Source organism: Tupaia chinensis, unplaced genomic scaffold, assembly GCF_000334495.1.
Source record: "Tupaia chinensis unplaced genomic scaffold, TupChi_1.0 Scaffold000196_1, whole genome shotgun sequence".
In the NCBI taxonomy this organism is placed as follows: Eukaryota; Metazoa; Chordata; class Mammalia; order Scandentia; family Tupaiidae; genus Tupaia; species Tupaia belangeri.
Window position 1 is genome coordinate 1733304 of NW_006159671.1, and position 15363 is coordinate 1748666.

The 15363-nt window shown below is 38.0% G+C and overlaps 1 protein-coding gene across 1 annotated transcript in view; it reads left to right on the forward strand.

Moving 5' to 3' along the window:
• The window catches only part of NELL1 (neural EGFL like 1), a gene marked incomplete in the record, with an annotated part of 909119 nt that overhangs the window by 797667 nt on the left and 96089 nt on the right, over positions 1-15363 (forward strand).

Here is a 15363-nt window from a genome sequence, read left to right on the forward strand (position 1 = left end):
GCCAAATATCTTCTTTCTAACAGAAGGGGATACAAATCAATCTAATTATAAGTAAAATAGTCTACAGAATGTTCAGGGGTCTGTCTAGCTTCAATCCAAATACATGCATTTGTTTTTCAAGACTAATATGTATAAGGGAGGAGTACAAAGCCAAATCCCATGCAATTATAGTATCATTTTTGTTGTTTTTGGTTGATTTTTTACGTAAGTCCGAAAAGTAAAAATGACTAGGTCAATCTCCATCTGCAAAGACAGGTCTTGTAACAGTGTTCTTCTTCCACCTAGCTAAGCACAAAGTCCCAGTCTCTGTGGAAAATCACTCTTGGGTTTCTTTCCATAATTTCAGGGAAAGTTAGTAATATTCCTGCTATCCCCATCTGTAATCTTTATTGCCATAATTATTGCCATCTGAGACGGAACCTAGCAAACTGGAACCCCTCTTCCTTTCCTTTATTTGCATTTAATTAAATTCATTTAGACAACAGTAATTGAGGGCTGTCTATAGGCCACATGTCTTGCTAGGTTTAGGGAGGCCAGCATAGGAAACCCGACTTTTAGTTGCTCAGATTCAGGGAAAGGTGCAGACTAGTGAAACAATGGCAGTGCTGTAGAGCACCATTGTGTTTGGGACGAGCCAGCGACGCTGAGTGAGGGAGCTGCTGGGTTGCAGCATCTTGATTCCAAGGCACTGTGAAAGAATAAGTAGCACTGCAAGTTTGGAAAGGAACTAAATACATCTTTGCACATTTTCAGATTGATAGCGCTCCCCTTCCCTGTTAAATTAAGTTGGGTCACAAGGAATGCAAATGCCACCACTGATGACCCTTATCATTCCTTCTTTGAACTCTTTCTCTGAAGATATAATGAAAAGTAGAACTTGATTAATGCTTTCCAACCATCATTCATAAAATGTAAACAACTTCTAGCAGTTATTGGGATATTACTGTAGGCCAGGTACTTATAAATGGGCTTTTCTTCATAAAGTAATTTAATTCTCTACAGTATCATATGAGATGAGTACTTTTTTATTCCCATTTTACAAATGGAGAATTGAAATAAAGATATATGCACAACAGGACCACAGTTGCAAAGTTGGTAACAAGTGATTAGATTAAGATCTCAAACTGTCTTTAGAACAAGGCATCTGAAATTTGAATATAATAACATCACTTTCCTGAGTAAAAACCTTGATGGCTTTCTTTGCTTAGAATTAAGAGGACTAAAGTCTGATGTTCTTAAGGTATTATCTCAGGATCACTATGATCTTGTCCTGAAACTTCTCGAGTCTCAGCTAAACTTGTCTCGAATTTATTTTGGCACATTTCTTTTTAAAAATCCATTCATGGATTTTTCATTTATGCTTTTCCATTAACTTTTTTTGAAAAAAGTTATTTATTTATTTTTTAATTTAACTAGAGAGACACAGAGAGAAAGAGAGGGAAAGTGAAAAAGCAAGTCACCAGGTCCAGAACTTGAACCATGGTCAGCCACGTGGAAGTGTCCAGTGCCTTAACCACCACACCACCTGCTAGTCCCCTTCATTAACCTTTGAAAACCTCTTGTGCATGTTTCTCTATGCACCTCTTGTTATATTTTTGTCATCATTTTTTGTTATCTGACATGTGTTTGTTGTCCCTCTGCTCTTCACAGGTTTAGCTGCAGCTTCACCCCTTCTGGAACATTCCCTGATAGCTCCAGGCTTGTGGTGATGACACTACTGTATAAGCATCTTCACAACCAGTGCTTGCCCCATGGCATTAATGTCTGTTCATTTTTTTCTCCCGTACTAGGTTACAAAATCCTCAAGGACAGCAGTCATGCCTTATTCGTCTGACATTGCCAGCATCCAGCACAATCTAAAATAGATTTCAGGACACATTTGCTGGGAGGTGCTGGTCTATAGTTTGCATTGGGCAGCACTTGAGAGCTCAAACTCCAGAACTCAGGTCCTGCTCTGCCACTTTCTGCTGTGCCACCTGGACACATGATTTAAAGTCTCTGAGTGGAGCTTTCTTATGTGTAAAACACGAAGGACAGCCATATCTTCTTCATGTTTGTTGTGAGAATTAAACAAAGTCATGAATATAAAATACTTCCCCAGTTTTTTAGTGCAAAAGTCATACACTTTAGTTGTCATCCTTCCTTATTATCTTATTTTGAAAGAATTATAAATAAACTTTCTAAGACCAGAGCATATATATTTAAGGCTAGGAAAGCCTTAGAGAACTTATTTCTAGAATTACCTCTTTGCCATTTGCTAGGGTTTGTCACCCCTTGGAGTCAGAATACGGTGTGGAGAAATGGCCCAATGCATGGATCATATTGTGTTTTACTTACTTTTTTTTTTACCCCTTTTGAATAGTTTCTTTCTTTGTATTTGAGAAAAGATTATAGGCTTGGAGATGAATTCAGGTGGTTAAGGGAATGTAGCCTGTGGGGATATGAATAAAATTGAGCCAAAGATGAAATGATCAGGCTTGCCACCTTTCCAGTCATGAGCACTTGAATACACTTTAATAAAACTGTTTAGGTCTGTGTTCCTTTCTGATTACTCCTCAGGCTTCCCTGATCTAAAGAACCATCTTTCCAACAGGTGTGCTAGAAATGTGGGTAAATAAATGTCTCCAGCATGAACTCTCCCTTCAATGATAGAGACTGTAAAGAACCAAAAACCAATTCAGACATAGTGAAGGTGACATCACAATATAACTATAATTGCTAGCTGTTATTGCTCATTTACTGTGAAAAAACCTACATTTCTTACCATGTGAAGGACTCACAATGTGAGGAGGAAGGCACCAGCTTTATTCCTGTGACAGAAAAGAAGAAACCGAGGGGGCAGACAATGGCATAGCAATGACATGTGATACTCTGTGATCCCATTTGGGAACGTTCCTGGTTCAAGATGAGAAGCCTCCTTGAATATGAAGGGAATATGTATGCCCAGGAACTGGAACCAGCTGAAGGCTGGGGTGGGTTGCAGCACTGAGACTCTGTTGAGGGTATGCATGCACTCTGGTTTATTCTCGTTCACTCACTCTCTTTTCTCCACTGTCAGCCCCATAGTGCTTTAGCTCAGTCCTGTTCATAGGGAGTTGGATCCTGCATGGCCATCCATGGTTTTAATTCTTGCACACAACTGGAGGATGTGCTTGAGTGCCCAGGATCCTAATGGGATGGAGAAATGGGGATAAAAAAGGATTGCAGTGTGGGCACACACTATTGGGGAGTGTGTTCTCTCTCTCTTTCAATGCACATACACTCAGTCAATTAAAAATAAAAGACAAATAAAGAAATTGGAGCTAGTAGGTGGCTTGGTAGTTAAGGCAGCTGGATCCCACATAGCTGACTCCATGATTCTAGTCCTGGACCTGGCAGCTTGAAAATCATGCTGGATATGTATGTGTGTCCAAAATCCCAAGAATAATGGAGAAGAAGGGATTGCAGTATGGCCATCTCCCTTGGGGTGTGATCTCACTCTCTGGTGTCCATGATATATCCTGATATTTGCATCGTAGAGCTAGTTATTATATTAAAATGTTGTATTCCACAGATAAAATGAAATTTCCTTGTCAAACAACAACAACAACAAAGCATAATAATAATAATAAATTATAAAGAAACTGAGGCATGGGAGAGTTTAGAATTTATACAAAGTCAACAGCTTAAAGAGACATCTGTGAGATACTAAACCAATTCTGTGTGACCCCTAAATTCACGCTCTTCATCAGTTCTCTGAACACACACATATACAGATATGCTCATGTGCACACATTCACACAGAAATATGCTTATGTGCACATACTCACACAGAAATATGCTCATGTGCACACACACATAGATATGCTCATGTGCACACATTCACACAGAAATATGCTCATGTGCACATACACAGAAATATGCTCATGTGCACACACACACACACAGATATGCTCATGTGCAAACATACGCACATGGGTAGCTAGATGATTTAGGCTTCTGAGTACACAAAGCTACAATTAAAATATAAACGCTAGATTCTTTTGCTTCATATTAAAATTCTATGCTGACTTTAGTAAGCAACTAGAAAGGAAACAGGGTATAAAACATTTATATTAGCCTGCTCCCGGAGACTGGGGAGTTCAATTGAGTTCAATTTCAGGAGAGACTTTAGCATTAGAGTCAATGAGGAGCAAGACTGACATTTTTTTTCCTGATGGCCTTTGAGCTGTCTAAGCTCCTGGAAGCAAGACACAAGGTTCACCATCTGTGTTTGTAAAAAAGTTCTCTGCTGACTGTAGCCCACTGTTCAGCGAGCATCTCCAGTCTCTGGAAAAATTCAATTCTCTCTTCTTCCCTGGTCAGCAAACCCCCTGCCTGCAGCTCAGTTCATCACTAGCCCGATTGTACTTTCAGATACCTGAGAAGCTGTCTGCTTACAAAGTACAACTTGCTCTCCCTTAACCTAAATTGTTGAACTTTAAAGATTTGGAGCATTACAACATTATTTTAACTCATGCCACTAAGCACATTACTCTTTCGATTGTTATTGAGTCATAAATCACTCCCTGGCCTTTACAACTGCCAGGTTTGCAGTTAACTATTGAGAGCATATTCTAAGATGCCTCTTGGAAAATAAAACTGCACTCTACTTGTTAAATGTCTTGTTACCTCATCATACTGAGAGACAAAAAGATCAGTGTAATACTGGACTCAAATCAGATGAGTTGCTATAAAAAATCAGGAAGTAGTTCCTTGAGAAAAGTGACAAAGCTTCTCTTTACTTGTGTGATCTGGGAAATCTATGTTTTTGATGTCTGCTGAGATGACAGGAATGTCCTAGAAGAAGGAATCTGTAGGAAATGTCCTGACTGGCCCTGTGGTCTAATGGGTAAGGGAGCTGGATCTCACCAACTGCAGTTGAAAACCCAGCCCCACTGGCCTGAAAAACATACTGGGTGTGTGTGCCCTAATCCCAATAGGACAGAGAAATGGAGAAGGGAATGCTGCATGACCACGCCCCATTGAGTCTGCTTTCTTCCTCTCTGTTTGGCAAGTGAAAAACAAAAAGCAAAACCAAACCAAAGAAAAGGGAAATTTCCCAATAAACCCCTCGCTTTCTCCTTTTTTCCTCCTGTGGATATAATTACCAGTTTTCAGATGTCTACTGTGAGTAAAGCACTACTCCAGCCCCCCTATAGTTAGAGAGTAATCAGACTTAGTCTCAAACTCAAGCTACTTCAGTAAAACTGGGGCAGGTAAGGTATTCAGGGGAAAGGTAGTTAAAATCTGATGTGCTCACTGCCATGAGAAAAGCACAGGTGTGCACCCAGCAGTCCGGGAGAGATTCTTCCCACTACGGAGTCAGAGAAGCTTCATGGCTGTGGTAGCATTTGAACTGGATCTTTAAAAAAAGATGAGTTGGGGGTTGGAAGGTGGCATGTTTGTTAAGGCACTGGGCTCTCACATGGCTGACCGTAGTTCAAGTCTTGGACTGAGACCTGAAAATCGTGTGTGTGTGCATGCCCAAAATCCCAGGAGAAGTGATTGTGGCATGGCCATTCCCCTTGGGGAATGATTTCTCACTCCCTCTCGCACTCTCTCTCTCTCTCTTTCTTTCTCTGGTGAGCACACGTGCCCTATGGCAAAAACCTTTAAAAAAAAAGTTAGAGGTGACATTCTAAGTGGAAGAATGCAGAGCTGTATAAAGATGAGAAATCTTGTCTTTCTTTCAATTCCCTTATTCCCTCTGTAAGCTTCTCAGTCAGCAATCCTGAATACCCATCTCTTCAGACTTTTTTTCCCAAATCTAAGTCACTCATTCTATGCTAGATGAATTTACAAGGCCATATAGGTAGCCAACTGACTAATCTGTTGATTTATTTTTTCACACAGCAATATTATTGGTTTATTTTATCATTCATTTAAGATGACCCATTCATATATATGTGAGGGGGGAATGTTTGTGTGTGTATGTATTAATTTGTCAGAGGGCATCTGTACTCATTGGAGAGACAGAGAGAGAAAGAGAAAGTAAGAAAGCACCCTCCATGGTGAATAATCATGCTGCAAACCCTCCCCCTCCATTTTCCCCTCCTTTCAGGATTTTGAAAAAATGTTCACACATGCCCAGTATGTTTTTCAAACCACCTGGAATGGGACTCAAACCATACAGGTGACATGTGGGATACCAGCTCACATAACCACCATGCCATGGGCTGACCCTCTGTTCATCTTTTAACATTGGATTTCTGAGATGGAACCTTAATTCTAAACAAAGAGTATTGAATTATTAGGGTACCTGTTTTTGTTTGAGAGAAGGAAGGGATACTTTCAATATCCCCACAGCTAAGTTGGCATTCCCTTTGTCAAAAGTTCTGTTAGAATAAAACCCAATCAGGATTTGTATTTGTATATTACCAATTTGTATATGGTAATTTGCATATTACCAACTCAGTTTTTTGGCAGATGAATTATGTGGGGGAAAATTATGAGGTTTACATTGAGTACCCTGTAGTATACTAGAGTCAAACCAGAAAATCTTATAACTCTTTATTTTCTACCTCTATGTATTAAAGAGAATAATTTCTCTCTTAAAAACTCCACAAGTCTCTGTGTTCCAGGGGCCTTTAGATATTCAGAAAGGATGCTCTAACTTACCGAAAGAAGGATAAGGGAAGGAAAATTGACTGTTTTCTAAATACCATTATGTACCATGTACTATTTCTAGTACTATTTCTAGCGCTCTAGTGTAAGTAGGATGATAAACTAGGAGAGATATTTAGAAATAGTACATGGCACTAGTTCTATGAAATTCTATATATCCCAACCTAAACTTGCTTACATCTCTTCAGATCCTGTTGCTTTCTTCAGTCCTTTGTTTTATTCACATTAACTTTCTTCATTGAACATAAGAAATCATTTCTTCCTTGAGATTTTGCCTGGAGTGTTCATCCCAGTGTGGTTCTCTCTCCCCTCATGACTTCTCTGCTCAGGTGGGCTTCCTTAACCATGCACTGTAACATGGGCTCTCCCGCATCATGTATTTTACTGATATCTTTCCAAGTTATTTTTCTTTTCTTTTAAATGAATTATTTATTTTATTATTATTTTCATTATTATTATTTCTTTAAATTTCCCGCAGGGCTCAGGCACTCACCAGAGAGAAATACAGAGAGAGGGAAAGTAAGAAAATCCCAGGTCTGGGAATTGAATCACAGTTGGCCATGTGGAAATCCAGCTCTTTAAATTCCATGCCTGCTGGCCCCCAGTTATTTTTCTTAATGCCACCTGAAAGTGCGGTCTATATTAAGTTGTTAGTGTATTGTCTGTGTTCCTCTCCAGCAGGTAAAGATGACGGAAACAGGGACTTTGATCTACCTTATTGCTGAATTCCTGAAGCATAGAACAATGTCCAGCACATAGTAGACACTTACTGTTGTCACGAGTTCACAGAACATGTTCAGGGAGACTGGAAGGCTGTCAACCTAGTATCTGAAACAGCTGGGAAGTAAACCATCTTTAAGGTCCTATCCCCAAAGCTATAGTAACATAACTATAAAGAGAGCACAGAGGAGTACATGCCTTCCTTGTTGTAAGGAGTTTGACATAATTGATCTCTTTCTTCTACAATGCCTTTGTTATAATTAGTTATTTGTTTTTCTCACTTTCCATTTCAATAAAACCTAATCTGAGTTGTCATCTTCTTTAGAATAATTTTGAGGAGTCTACTACACACAGTAATTATTAATTAATGCACAAACTGTATTAACTTTAGCTGGTACAGATAATAGAGCAACAACTCTCTTATTGTTTGACAAAGCCTTTGCTATGGCTCTTGTCTCCGTTTAATGTACATCAGAGCTAAAAGGCAGTTAGAGAGCAACCAGAGAGAAACAAGATTCTCTCAATGTCACTATATCCCTGTCGTGGGTCTCCATTATCTTTACAATAGGTCCAGCAGGCTTACATTCTGCCTGTGAGGGAAACAAAATGAAAAAAAAAAAAAAGACTAAAAGAAAAATTCATCTTAATGTTCTAAATTTTTCCTTTGCCTCGTGTTAACATTTGTCATAACACGACTTCCTTTAAAGTGCTTCTATTTATTTTATCTCTGCTTTTTTAATTACGTAGAGACATGGCAGAGCCATATCTCAGTGTCATTTTAATTGGAAGTATTGATGTCTGAAGTTGCACCCTGCTGGGAAAATTTTAATTATGATCCACATGTCCCCAGCCTGAATAGTTCTATGGTTAATTGTAATGTCGTTCAAAGCTTTCCATTTCCTTCCCACTCCTAGGAGAAGATGTACATCACGTCCTTTGTCGCACTACCTACCGCACCTCTGGGCACTGTTGATAGGACTTTGTGGCCGGTAATCTGTGAATGAACAAGATGTGGGCTGCATCCAAGTAGAATCTTTAAACTTGATTCTTCTATGCTGCAAGAAGTGCTGTTTACACAGCCTTTTCTCTCAACATGTGGTTGAGGATGGGAAGATATGTGGGTAGACACATAATGGGCTGGGCACAAAGCTTGACTTCACTTGCAGCCTTCATGCAATGAGTGCAGGAAACAACTGTGTTGTTATAGTCCATTGAAAGATACTGGGTTTGCATGCTAGCATAGTAAATCTGGTACCAAAGTATAGTACCAAAGAGCTGAGGACAATAAAGCAAAGAATCACAAAATCTCAAGGTCTAAAATATAGAAGAGATGATTGAGTCCCGGTCACCGTCCAGTGTAAAAGTTACTCTACAACATCATACCAAATAATTATCAAGCCACAGCTTGAGAACCTCTACCGACAAGAAACTATCTGACCAACTCCTCAGATGTTTTTGAATTTAACTTATTCAAATGATATAATGTTGCTGCATTCATGACATCATCTAATATATACTTCTATAATTAATTACTCATAATTTCTCTTTAATTAATTTCTACCCTTTTACTTCAATTACTTTACTCAACAAGGATACTTGTTATCAATACCAGAAATAGAAAATCATTATCTTTTCAAAAGAAGGTTGTTCTGTAAATATATATATGCATGTATATGTCAATATATACATACATGTATATATTGGCATATTTGTATATGTAAATATATTGACATATACATGCATATATATGTATATTTATATATACACAAATATATGTAAGTATATATGCATGCTTATATACATACTTATATATATACACACATATATACACACATATATATGATATTATTAATTTTACCTGTGCTGTATCAATTTCTGTGGATATGGACCTTTGTTTATTAACAGGGATTATTTGGAAATCTTAGAGAAATGAGATCTTCTCTTTGTAACAAGAGAGATGAAAAGAGAAATCAACGAAGTGTCACTGACTGAGAATCAGCGCTGTTCGATCTTTGCCCATTCCTTTGCGGTCCACCATGAAGACATACAGAAAACAGACTGGATGGTGCACAGGGAACGTCACTTCCCTCAAGGACATTTCTCAGGAATTAAACCTAACCTATATTTATGAAAATATGTTGGAATTATGAGTATTGACTTTGATAAAAATTAATAATAATGAAATTCTTACCCTCCTTCCACTCCTACACCATCATCACTGGCTTGTTCTTTTCTCTAGATAAATATCTCTAATTCATTTTGCCTTGTATGTTACAGTTTCTGACTCTTCCTCAATATCCCTCCTCTGGATGATCTTCTTGTCAAGTTCCTTAGTCTTCCTCAGAGCTAAGCAGAAGCCATATGTGGGCAATATAATTGGTCCCAAAACTTCTTGAGTAAAACCTCTTCATTTTTTCACCTCCGAAACTTAATTAGGGCATTATAAGACTCATCAGAATACAATAAATGTCTAATGACTGACTCACTGTTGGTACTACAGAAATCCTTTCTTTTTTGAAGTATTATGAGAAGTTTTTCTGATGCTTTCATTATGAGCATTGGAATCAGAAAAGCTCTAAGCTATTTTAAGTTAGGAGCTAGTTTCCTTTAATCATTCCATTACTAAGATGGGGGATCATGGTGGTTGTTCCCACAGATTGCCTCCCTGTTCCTATTCAGGCAGAAATGCAAATCAATCAAGTGAGAAATTGTAGCAGCAGGACCTGGTCAAACAGAGTCGGTAAGAAGGACAATTTCCCTGTCTTGGAAGAACCTGACTGTCACACAACCTGGCAGATCCTTTTGTAACTGAAGCTATTAGGCTGTCCATTTGGCTTGACAGTGTCAGCCACAGACATGCTAAATTGTCACACTTCTCTGACAAAAATTCCTGGGCAGTAATTCCTTCCTTGAGCTACAGTAGCTTTCAGACCTCTCTGGCTACTGGAAGCTCACTGGAGTACTCTGCACTAAATGCTTGATTTAAGCTCTCTGCATGTGCAGTGGCAGTGAGACTGCTCTTCTTGCCCGTCAGTTGCTTATTAACATATAAGTGCCCCTAAGGAATCACATGAGAAAGGGGAAAGGATGCGGTTCAGGCAGTTCTCATGTTACAGCATTCTGTTTCCCGCAGAAGGCTTCATTTTAATTGTTTCCTTACTATTTTTCTTCTAAACCAAGTAAGGTGGGCTGAATGATTGGAGATATAGCCCCTGAACGAACTTTTACTGTGTTGTCTTTTCCTCACAGCTGCTTTTCTGATTTCTGGCTTTATTTATATGGTCTTGGCTAAGTCACTAGCTACTTACCCCAAACACCAGTCACTTAGCCCCAGTTTAGTCTTCCATCAAATGAGAATTTGCAGTGTCTTTGCTATAGTTCATTATAAATATTCAGTGAGATGACACATGAAAGTCCCCTAGGATCATACCTCTCATATAGTAAGTGCTCAATAAGTGGTGTTTCAGTCAGAATCAGATTGTTTGAAACACTAAGTCATGTTCTTCTAATGGCCCACAGATAGTCTGTCCTGATTCAAAGAAACCATAGGGAAAGCCCACAAAGATGGTTACATAAAGGGCTTATATGCATTATTCATCATTTCTATTCATACAAGACTTAATGACTGCTAAAGAGAGCTATGCAAAGCCCATTGAAAATGATGAAAGGTCCATGAGGTCATTCCTCTGAGAAAAAGGTTAGAAGAGATGGTTCTTTAATCTGGGTAGGTGAAGATTGCAGCATGACTTAATAATGGTCTTCAAGCATGATTGATGTTAGTAACTGAAAGAGTAATGGTAGGGTTGCATTAAAGTGGAAATACATCCTTATCATTCTCCCAAGACCTTCTAGAAGCAGATTTCTGTTGCAAACGATGATAGATTTTAAAGTTAGAGTCAAGGAGAAATGCCCCACCCCTGCATGTGTACTTGTCAGGGGCGGATTTTGGATAGTTGGTAACTGGATGTTTTTGAGATTGCTTTCCTTTGTGGACTTTAGACAATTTCACATTTGCCACAGACCAGGTTAGAGTACGCTTATTCTGGGCTAGATCCCCAGTGCCCAAAAGTCTGACTCCCATTGAATGTGCAACAAATATATGCCAATTATTTACCCACAGAGTATGTCCTTGCCTGGGTGGTAGAGCTGAGATTTGTAGGGGTCACTTTAGTTGTCTTTGTTGGAGACAGGATAGGTCCTGCTTATGGGTTCTTACTGGAATCAGAATTAGGTTTCATTTCATCTCTACCACTTACAAATTGGGTGACCTTGAGCAACTTAATTCTCCTCCCTGTGCTTTTTATACTAGTCAGAATTAATTTCGATGAAGAATCGAAACTCAGTTTTAAATTTAAGCATAAAAGAATTCTTTAGGTGGGACTCAAGTAGTTCACAGAATGAACACAAAGATGAGCTAAGCTCTATCAGAAATCAGGGTAGTTGTGGTATAAAACACTACCCTAGCCCTGCAACTATTAAACAATTTCTCCAATAGACTATGGACTCTACTGTAGCAATGAGTGATCTCCAATAGAATTTATGCTTTTAAGCCATTCCCTGAGAGTTTTGGATAAGAGCATCTGGTTATCTGTTAAATTGTGTGCCAATTCTCTGGGTACCATGTTATTACAAAAGAAAATATCTATCCCAATGGCCATAAAACATATCTATGCCCTACCTCCAACTTATCATAAGAATTGCCCCAAATATGATGAGTCTTTGGACTCTGAAGCATCAGAATGGCAAATGTTTACTGCATTTCACTCTTAAATGTTACAAAATGGAGACAATATTCTACCTACAGGATTAGAGGGTTAATGTACATGGTACATGGGATACACTAATGCTTAACAAATGCTAGATTTTTTTTAAGAGAGATTTTTGCTATAGGGGGTATACACTTGCTGGAGAGACAGAGAGATATTGAGAGAAAGAAAGTGAGAAATCACCCCCTGAGGGGATGGCCATGCCACAGTCCCTTCTCCTTCATTCTCCTTTTGGGATTTTGGGCACACACGCACACACGCCCAGCATGAGTTTTAAGCCACCAGGTCCAGGACTCAATCACAGTCAACTACGTGGGAGTGCAACATAGCCATTACACCATCTGCTGGTCCTGCTAGATTTAATACAAGTGACAGTATGAGTAGTACTAGTTGGAGACACTGTACAGTGAGAACCGGATAACTCTGTGTGTGTGTTTTTTGTGTATGTGTATGTCTGTGTGTGTGTGTGAGTATTTTAATTGCTCATCCACCCATAGCTCTGAACCATGGCTGTACAAGTACATTATAATTTTCTGGAAAAATTATTTAAAAACACACACACACACAAACAACCTGGACCCAGGGACTCGAGCCAAATTATTTCAATTCAAGTCTCTGGGTGTGGTACCTGGGCACTGCCATGTTTCTATAGTCTGGATGTAGTCTAGATTGTGAACCGTTACTCTAGCCGAATAGAGCAGAGCCAGGAGAAGAGAGAACGTGTAGCTAATATACGTCATCATCATTATTCCACCCATCATCAGCTCCTGAAAGCTCCAGCAGCATCTCAAAAAGCAATAGTACAGTCCATTTGGAGCTAGAGATTTTTACTTATCCTCTTAATACTGACTCTCAAAAGAAAAAGGATACAAGAAGATTTACACTGACTTTTCATTTTTTGATTCTATCTAATATTTTGACTCATTTTTTCAGGTAGATGATAGAAATTGATGCTTCCAGATTTATACAAGGAAAGAAGCCTTTAGACATCCAACATTTGCAAATTTTTATATGCTTCTTGACTTTTATGCCAAACATCACCAACAAAAAAAATTATGAACATCTTATATGTTCAAGAGCCAGGACAGAATCTCATGCTGAAGATTTCACATTATTTAAATTTACGTGCCAGGGGGATATCTGAATTTTTACTAGGGCCTCCGAAGTCTGCAGGGCATAATTATATAAGATTTGACAAACAGATAAAGGATATCATACTGGATGTTCAAAATAATTAGCTAGAATAATGTAAAGTGGAAAAAATACATGCGTTGTGTATTCATATGTGACATCAAATCACCTTGCCTTAATTTTCAAAATCTTGGCAATGAAAGGAAATGGAAAGTTATTCTTTCTACTTATTATTCTCTTAATTTCCATAGAATAAGGCTATACTGTCCCCATCAAGGGTCTGAAGTCACTCCTTTGAAGAACAGTTTCATAGGAATCTAATATATCTTGCATGAAAAATACAGCTCAGTTGCAACTTATTACTGAAGATAGTGCAGCATCTTTTTACCTAAAGAAGATAGTATTTTTAAGATTGTCATTAAAAGGAAAACTATCATAGTACTTTTAAACACTTGAAATTCATTACATGGATTTATGGAGTCCATTTGATAAGCAATGGTTGACTCTGTTAGGTCTCTATACTCTTAATAGATAATATAAAGCATTTCCCTTTCAACATTAACTATGTTGGATAATTCCTTTTCTTTAATTTCCTTCTTTTTTTTCCTTTCCTTTTCTTTTCTTCTTTTTTTTTTAGAGAGAGATTTTTGCTATAAAGTACAGATGCTTGACAAAGAGACAAAGAGACAGAGAGCTGGAAAGCAAAAAATCATCTCTCAGGGGGGATGACCATGCCACAATTCTTTCTCTATTCTCCTCCTGGGATCTTAGGCACACATACACATGCGCCTGGTGTGATTTTCAAGCCACTGGTTCCAGGACTCAAACCATGGTTGACCATAAGGGAGTCCAGCAACATAACCACTATGTCATCTGCTGGTCCCAGTATGTTGGGTAATTATAACAGGTACTTATAGTACAGCTGTCTGATATGGATGGTTCAGGTAGAAGCCATATTTTTCAAATGCCTGAAAATAAGATCAGATTATCCTTTTGTTAATGCTTCGGAACTTCTCTGTTCAACTACCTAGATAACAAATCACTTTAGAATGACTTTTTGTACATAAATCCTGTACTCCCAAAAAGATGGAAAATTTTCTTTGGGCATGTGTTTGAAGCACTTGTCAATATGTACTTTCTGTGAAAAGCACTTCTTAAAAAAGATAATTATAAATTAGCTGTTAGGCAGAGTTATTTATGGTTACCCACTTAACCATAGGTCTAGATCTCCCAAGTTCAATTATTTTAATTTTATGTCTGAGGCAGACCAATGCCTTGCTTTTTGTAAGTACTTTTTCCATTTCTTTAGCTATTTTATATAAATACTAAGAAAGCTGGGACAGGCAGATGGCATGGTGGTTAAGGTGCTGGACTCCCACATGGCTGGCCATGGATGGAGTCCCAGACCTGGCAGGTTGTTTTCTCACTTTTCCTTTCCTGGTCAAATATTAAAAATAAATAATAACATTAAATAAATATTTTTTAAATACTAGGAAAACAACTCTGCATTAAATATCAAAATTTTTCAAAATCTTTATAAATATTTTTAGAATCAGTAATTCCAAATTAAAGGCGATTTCCTAGGAAACAGGGTAAAATTGGAACAAATACGTATATATATATTTTATGCCTTATGTTGAGTCGTTAGTCAAGAGCATGTAACATGGGAGGTGATGATGTAAATTAGCACACTACCCAGAATGAAATACCACGCGGAATGCAAAGGGAAGAAACATTTAACAGACAAAAGGATGCAAAGTTCTCTTGAAAAAAATATGTATTGTATTTATACATCATGATGGGGACCTTATGTAAAATCTGAAATCAATCTGGAAAAAAAAAGAATTCCTCTTGAATAAAACCTAAGATAATTTAAAAAATCTATTAAAAAGCATACAAATATTAATAGTGACTGTCTTAGGTAATGAAATCTAAAGGTAATTTTCCCATTTTTTAACATAAATTTCCAAGCTTTCATAATTTTCTTTTTCCTATGATAATGTAACCCTATTACTTTTTTCTCTACAACAGAAAACGCTTGCCAACACAACAAATTCAGACAAATAAACATCTCAAGAGCAAATCAAAATTCATCTACTCA